This window comes from Pinus tabuliformis, chromosome Q (genome assembly GCF_031772625.1).
Source record: "Pinus tabuliformis cultivar Carrire ecotype Pingquan chromosome Q, CPIR1, whole genome shotgun sequence".
NCBI classification, from domain to species: Eukaryota; Viridiplantae; Streptophyta; class Pinopsida; order Pinales; family Pinaceae; genus Pinus; species Pinus tabuliformis.
Window position 1 is genome coordinate 838,310,287 of NC_142296.1, and position 8,996 is coordinate 838,319,282.

An 8,996-nucleotide genomic window follows, 5' to 3' on the forward strand; every position below is an offset into this window, starting at 1 on the left:
CTGGCCAAATGGACACAGGTTTATGGAGAAAAGCCCCAACCTGAGTGGGTGCACTTATTTTGTCATACCTTGGATGTTATCCCAATTAATTGGTATATAGAAATAGAGCTCCGCCAAGGGACAAGTGAATGGGATACCCTACGCAAAGGATTCATGATGACATTCAGTTTTGAGGACAGGTTTGATAGTATTGATGAAGCACTACAAGAGGTGAAAGCAGATATCTTTAGGATACCACGCGATCCTTTAGACTTGATTTAGCCTGAATGGGCTACTCAACTAAGTTGCACACTCAAATATTATAATCTAACTACTGAAGCATAGGACGAGGACCCGTGGAAGATTAACATTCTCGAAACAGAAGGCCACTGCGAGGTTCAAGGACCATAGGTTGAGAACCTTGATATAACCGCGCTGGTGAAAACGAAACAAGTGAATATTGGTATGGAGGTGGAACCCAAATTTGCGAAGATTGGAGACTACTGGGACAACTAACGATGGATAAGGTCACTAAATTTCTCCACGAATACCATGACTTATTCCCTACCAAGTTTACGGATCTGAAAGGAATAATCAGGGACCTAGGAATGATGAAGATCACATTAAATCCCGACGCGAAGACAGTTAAGCAAAGGCCTTACCGTCTCAATCCGAAATACAAGGAGAAGGTCCGCTTAGAGCTAGAGTGTTATGAAACCAGCTCACAAAATGATAGAAAAGATAGATGAACGCCTTCAATTCAGCCTCTTCAAGGGGGAAACCTCCTTTACATTACACAAATGAACAATTCTTGGATGATACAAATGACAAAACCTCCTTTCTATATATAGCAGTCCAAGGGGTCACAATATAACCAAGCCAAAGTAACAATAATAATATAAAGGCACAAAAATAACAATAGAGGGATTCTATGGGGCACAGTAATAACAATATGAGGACAATGGGAGCACAACAATATTAATAAGGGATACAACTACAATAGTAATGGGGGAATCACTAGTATTATAGGGACCTAACATGCCCCTCTCCTTTAAAAAAGTGTTTTCCTCAACGCTTGACTAGTTCTGGATGCTTCTGTATAAAATTCTCATCGTCCCATGTGGAATCTTCAGCGGATAAGTTCTTCCACTTGATGAGATACTCTGAAATTGATTGATTTCGTAGCTGTCGAGTTCTTGTTTCTGTGACTGCTTCCAGTTCCAATATAGTTTTTCCTTCCTTCTCAAGTTCTAGCAATATTGTTTGAACTGGGAGCTTGTCGCCTATAACCTTCTTTAAACATGAAACATGGAAAACTGGGTGCACTCAAGAAGCTGCAAGAAACTCCAATTTGTATTCCATAGTACCAATCTTTTGCAACACCTTGTACGGACCATAATACTTTGGTGATAATTTATTATCCTTCTTAGCTTGCTTGAGGGACATTTGTTTATATGGTTGTAACCGTAGGAACACCCAATCACCTACATCAAAACTTCTTTCGCTGCGATGTTGATCTGCCTGTTGTTTCATTCTATTCTGTGCCAACACGAAGTTATCCTTTAAGAGTTGGAGAACTTGTTGTTGATGCTCGATGTGATGTTCCACTGCTTCAACCTTAGAATTTTCTCTTAAATATGATGTGATGGATGGTGGCTGATATCCATAAAGTGCCATAAATGGAGTCATTTTTATTGCAGTATGGAAGGAAGTGTTATACCACCATTCAGCCAGAGGCAACCATTTGACCCATTGTGTTTGTTTATCAGATACAAAGCAACGAAGATATCCTTCCAAACATTTGTTTACTATCTCTGCTTGCCCATCAGATTGAGGATGATAAGATGAGATATGAGCTAACTAAGTACCAAGACAAAAAAATAATTCCGTCCAAAAATTTATGGTGAAAATTGGATCTCTGTCACTTACAATAATCTTTGGGTTTCCATGTAGCTTTTGAATTGTTTCCATAAATGCAGTAGAAACTGTACTGGCTTTAAATGGATGTGATAGTGCGCAAAAGTGTGCATACTTGGTAAGTTTTTCAACTACCACCGTGATGATACTCTTTCCCTCAGACTTGGGTAAAGTTGTGATAAAATCCATTGAAACCTCCTCCCAACGTTGGCTTGGAATGGATAAAGGTTGTAATAGACCTGGGGTCTTAATTGTTTCAACTTTATTTTGTTGGCAAACCAAACATTCTGCCACAAACTTTTGAATATCCGATTTAAGGCCATCCCAAAAAAATTCCTTCTTAACCCTGTGGTAAGTTTTTAAAAATATTGAGTGCCCTCCTAAGGGAGAAGTGTGCAATTCCATAAGAATCTTTTGTTTGAGTTGGGAATTCTTACAGAGGTATAAGTGATCTTTGTACTATAACGAATCATTTTTCCAGCTAAATGTATCAGATGTACTGGAATCTTGTTGTAACTTTCGAATAAGTTCCCACACTTCTTCGTCATTCTTCCATTCCTCCCTTGCTTCGTTTATCCAATCTAGTTGGATAATAAAAATGGCGCACAACAATGCTTCCACGTATTCATCCTTTCTTGAGAGTGCATCTGCCACAACATTTTTCTTCCCTTTTTTGTAGATGATTTCAAAGTCATAACCCAACATCTTTGTGACCCATTTTTGTTGCTCTTCAGAGGATAATATTTTTTCTAAAAGGTATTTAAGGCTATCATGATCTGTTTTTACCTTGAAGTGTCTTCCCATTAGGTAGGGTGACCATTTCTTAAGTGCATGTAATATTGCCAACATTTCCTTCTCATAAATAGCTTTGTGTAAATACTTTCCCTTGATTGGACGACTTTCAAAAGCAATGGGCCTTTCATCTTGCATTAAAATAGCACCAATTCCATTTCCTGAAGCATCGAATTCCACAATAAAGGTTTTTATGAAGTCCGTTGTAGCTAAGACTAGTGCTTGGCACATTGCCTCTTTAAGATGTTCGAAGGCCTTTGTTGCTTCTGGAGTCCATGAAAATGCATCTTTCTTCAATAATGTTGTTAGAGGTGTTGTTATTCTTCCATAATTCTTAACAAACTTGTGATAATACCCTGTCAACCCGAGAAATCCTCGCAGATGCTTTATGGATGTGGGGATTTTCCATTTCTTAATGGCTTTAATTTTGCTAGGGTCTACCTTAACTCCTTCATGAGATACAATATGACCCAGATATTCCACCTCTTGTACTCCAAAGAGACATTTGGATCATTTTCCATATAACTGTTTCTCCTCCACTAGTTGTAGCACCCTGTAGACATGTTCAACTTGATCCTTCCAAGAATTTCTATAGATTAGTATATCATCAAAAAATACTAACACAAATTTTCTAAGGAAGGGTTTGAAAATGGAATTCATCAAACCTTGAAATGTAGAAGGTGCATTGGTAAGGCCAAAAAGCATGACCAAAAATTCACAATGACCCTCATGAGTTCTAAATGTTGTTTTTGGAATGTCTTCAGTCTTCATTCTGATTTGATGATATCCTGAACGAAGATCCAACTTGGTGAAGTAAATTGATCCTTGCAATTCATCCAATAATTCATCAATGACAGGAATGGGAAAATTATCTTTAATAGTGAGCTTGTTGAGCTCCCTATAATCTGGACACATGCACCATGATCCATTCTTCTTGTGCACCAATACTACTAGAGTAGAGAAAGAACTTTGACTAGATTGAATTATACCAGCCTCTAGCATTTCTCCAACCATATGTTCAATTTCACTCTTTTGGGCATAGGGATATTTGTACGGCCTGATGTTTGGAGGAACACTTCCTGGAATCAAATGAATAACATGATCATGATCACGAATAGGTGGGAGATCTTTGGGAGTCTCGAATACCTTGGACTAATTGTCCAAGACTTTTTATAGATCTAGAGAAATAGATGATTTCGATGTGGAAACATCTAGCGAACATAATTGTGCAATTACACATCGTTGTTCCTATTTTAGAAGCTTTGTCATACTGTTAGAGCTTATTATCTTTCTCGGTTTCCCTGTAATATCCCTTAATTCAATTTCATTTCCTTCTATAGAAAATTTCATGAAAAGTTCTTGAAAATTAAAAGTTATTGTACCCAAGGATTGTAGCCATTGGACTCCTAGTACAACATGAACACCACCCATTGGAATCGAAAGCATTGGGCTATTCAATACATATTCTCCCATGGATAGCTTGATATTATGGCACTTTCCAGAGCAATTTATGGTCCCTCCACTTGCAACCATCACTTGACACTCTTGTGTTGGATATAGGAAGAAATTCAATTCTTTTGTTATCTTACAATGAATAAAATTGTGGATACTTCATAAATCAATCAGCACTATTACCTTTTTCTTCTTGGTATGTCCTTCTATCTTGATAGTTTGAGGAGTGGTAATTCAAGCCAATGCATTACAAGATATGGTCGGATTCATTACTTCTTTATCTAGGGTTTGTTCCTGGAGTATATCCTCTTCTTTTGACATTTCTTGTTCCTTTTCTTCCTCCTCTTCACAATCTATGTAGAATAATTTTTTCTCAGCACACTTATGACCTTTAGTGTATTTAATATCACAACTGTAACAAAGCCCTTTTGCTCTTTTTTCTTCCAATTGTTGTGGTTTCAACCTTATATGTTGTGGAAGTGTCGTGGTGGAAAAAGTCGTTTGTGCGGACACAACTGACCTCCCTAGGAGTCTAAACTCTCTAGCGACAAACAAGACAAAATGGAGTGATCTTTCTCTAAATATACCTTTTAAAACATGAAAACTACAAGTGTTTAGGCTTACCTTATTCCAAAACGCTGTTGTTGTAGTCCGTCCTTGCCGATCCGGATGAGCTCCTCCTTCACATCAATTCCTGCAACCACAAACAATCAAACAATTACCAAGCACTTGCATTTCATATAATAAAACATATATTCAACATGCAGACCAAGGAACACATGAAATAACTCGCTAACACAAGCTATTGAGAAAAATAAACCAGTTTGTATTAATAACGAAACAAAGAAACTCTTACAACCTGGCCTTGGTGTTGTGCAAGTTCCTCCCAGGGTCCATCAAGGGTTTTCCTCTACTTTGACAAAGCTCACCCACTTCCAAGTAGAATCAAGCAAAGACAATCTCTCCTCACAAGGTTCTAAATGGGAGTCCTAATTCCTGCAGCATTTACCCAAAGAAAATGTATAGCTCCAACCTCCCCTCCCTCTGGCTCAATGCCTTTATTTATAGTGCTGTAAAGAGGTTATTCAGGTCCACCATCAATGGGATAATCCCCCTCTTTGGGTGGGATAGCTCCCTTATTGATGGGATAAGTTCCTCCTTAATAGGGATACATGAACCAACTGGAGGCGCATCCATTTCATCAAACCGACCTCTAGAAAGTTCTAGAAGTAACCACAAGTAACTTTTTTAAGATGAAACTTGCGCATTTTGCCTTTTATAGAAGGACGCACCTGTCCCTTAACATACAGAGCGTCCAAGGACGCAGCTTTTGTGAACATTGTGAGCGTCCCCGCAGGTAAGGCTAGAGAGAATCTGCGACCCCAGAGATAAACACATTTTTTACAAGACTTTCTCTCTTCTTTGAGTTTGAGATGGATAGCAGAGGCATAAGACTTGCCTAAGAGGGTAGCATGACTGTTGATTTGAGCCATACTAACTGTAAGTAGTCATGGTGACATTTTTTAGTGTAACAGATTGCCCCCTAAAGTGCGAAACCTGGAATAGATTAGGGTTTTGTAATTCTAGGAAGGGTGAAGCGCTTTATCATTTCAAGGATTGTCTTGTGGATGACCTGGTTGGAACCTGCAATTTTCAACACAAAATACATGTATAAGATTATATCATCACTGAGGTAGGCATTCCCATACTCAGATTCAAAACTTTAACTAATGGACTAACTACTCTAATACAGGAATGATCTTGCAGTACATCATTTTTATAGACTTTTGTAGACACAGTATGGAAGCAGCCATCTGTTTATGATTAGTCTACATAGATAATGAATACAAAACTCCTCGCAGCCTGGATGGTAGAAACTAGATCCAAGGTCTTCACTTCTACTTCCCGAATTGGTACGATTCTAGCCATGTGATTAAATGATTTGATGTCGAACATGTTAGAAACCACTTGATTACCAGTCGATGATGTAAACTGTTAACAAGCGTGAGAGAGACCATCAGTAATGTCAATGGTTCTCAAAGTACCAAGCACAACCCGTGAAATGTGAATAGATGTTTTGATGTCGAACACTTCACGGAATCCTTTGATCGAAAGTCAATGATGTAAACTGACGTCAAAGGCGAGAAACCTGCCATTGATGCATGCAGACTTCAAGGTACTGTCGATTCCTAAGTCATCTTTCTAGATAATGTGTCGATGTCGATAGAAAGCGACCCGTTGCAGGCAAGCCCGCAACACGAAATCATTGTTCAAGTTGAAGAAATGTTGCTGTAAGGACTGACTCAGGGATGGTCAAATGGATGACAAGTATTTTGCAGATGAAAGTTTTGCTTGCAGACCTCTTGAACACATAACGACACGACAGATGGCTTGGTGACGAATAACTCAAAGTTAATCCCCGGAACCCGGTTAAAGACTTTCAAAGTGGTTTGATCAACTGTGAGGTAAAAGATTTCCCAACCCAGGTGAATGAAAAAGTGTCGTGTTCAAGAGTGGTAATAAAGTTTCTTTTGAGACAAAAGGTAACAAACAGGTTCATTCTTCTCTCTTTTCCCCCACCATTTCTGGCAAGTACCTCTTTATTTTTAACAAGCTTGAGGAGGATAACATATGCTTGATTATAAGCTCATCCTTCGGACGAGTCCAACCTAGTTTAAATTCGAACCCTAGGAAGGAGTGGTTCGTTCCTGTTTGTAATTGAACAGGTCCTCTACTGTAAAAGTTTAACGAGCCCAGTATAGGAGAAACTCGGCGTTTTTCAATTTTAGAGAGTCTGAAAAAACAAAAGGAGACTCCACGTTGAACTTTTTCGTATATTTGTGTCCCTCAAGCCCGAAAAAGTATAAAATAATACCTGGGGGAACCGCTTGATCTTGCGACCAAGGAGTACTTTCATAATAGTGTCGTTGACCTGAAAAGTAAAAAGCGATCAAGGACACGTCGTTTTATTTCCTTATCGAGTTTGAAACGACAAAAACCCGGCAATCTTTTCCTGATTTTGCGGTCAGAAAAGAGCTAAAAGGGGACCGTCTTTTAATTCCGTTTTAACGAGTGTAAAAGAAACGCTAGGCGATCTTTTCATGTTTTAGGAGTCAGAAAAGGGCTTAAAAGATGACTCTGATATTTTTGTTTGTGAAAAATGACAATTTCCCTCGAAATCCCTTTGTCCTGCACAAAAGCAACACATTACTCATACCTGTTTAAAATAGGCAAAAATACATCGAAAAATATCTTTTCATGGTAAAAAATGAACTAATTCATCCAAAAAACCTATAAAAAGACCTTTTACCATGTCATTTTTACCGTTTGACTGTTGAGGTTGAAAAAGGAGCTTTTGACAAGAAACTTCCCGTGGTTGCTGCGGAAAATCCGACCGTCGGAATCGAACGCCGTCTTATCCAGGTATTTTACACATCCTACTTGCATTTCTATCCGTTTAGAATTAATTTTTAGGTCTTAGTTTCATTTTTTGGGGGGTTTTGGTTTTGGAATGCGCCTCTCGGCGGATGCGGGTGCCCTTCGGGTGACCCGCGTCCCCCGACTTTTTCCTATACAGGAAAACGGTCGGAAGAAGGGCACCCGCGTCCACCGACTTTTTCCTATACAGGAAAACGGTCGGAAGACGCAGTCCGCCTTCAGGCCAGCCGCGTCTGGGTGCCCTGTGCTGTAAAGGCGGGGTGCGTCTTCCGTGAAACGCGCATTTCAAAACCCCAACCCCCTCAAAAAACTATCTAAAAATTCCCAAATCAATTTCTAATGACTATTTCTGATGTGCAGGGCATTAACCATGTTAGATTGGAGAGAAAGAGAGCATGTAGAGGATGATGAAGCTGCAATAAATCATCAACCTTCCCTGGATGCCCTAAGAGCATGCGGATTATACAAATATTGGACCATACCGGGCATGAGGGGCCAGGTAAGATTCTTGGAATGGCTGGTTGAGCGATGGAACGTTCAAGAACAATGCTTTTACATAGGAGGGCACCAGCTCGAGATAGAGCCCTCGGATGTATACTTTCTCACTGGCTTGCCGAACAGAGGCGAGCAACTCAGTCTTGCGGGGACTAGGCCGGGTGGCCAATCCCTTGATAGTCTCCGCGACGAGTGGTGCACACCTGGGGCTCGCCATTCGAAAGGCATAGAGATAAAACACATCACTCTACGTGAACTCAAAGTCATAGCGTTCATGGTTACCAGAATTTGCGGCGCAGCCGCTTTACACATTGCTTCCGGATCCCAAATGCGGATGGCAATTGACTGTTACCAAGGCACCATTTTCAACTGGTGTGAAGCTGTGTCGGCTCATATGAAGAGCCAACTGACCAAGGCAAAGAACGGACGACTAAAGACTTTTGGATATGGGCCTCTAGTCGTGAGCTTTGCCTTGGAGAGAGTTCCAATGCTGATCCCTCAGCAACTCACTGTTGATATCTTGGGTCCTCGGGAGCCAAAGCTGATACGATGGGTTACGGTGATGGCCCGGCATCCTGATGAGGGCGCGACAGTGGTTCGATTCTCAGATAGTTACTTTCACTGGTTAGAGGACCAGGTTTTTTCGATACAGGACTTTCCGTATGCCGGAGTGGATTTTAGAGGTGATCCGGACATGGTTCTTCCACCGGGAGAACAATGGGATGACAGAGGTACTTTTATTTTCACAAGTTTTCTAATTATGTATTTTTTTTTTTTTTTTTTTTTTTTTTTTTTTTTTTTTTTTTTTTATATATATATATCATCTCAAAACTAACAGTAAAACTTTCAAAATGCAGATGTTGGCCCACAGCGTCCAGCCAACCTCCGGCCTTTTGATAGACTACATCTAGCTGCACCGGTAC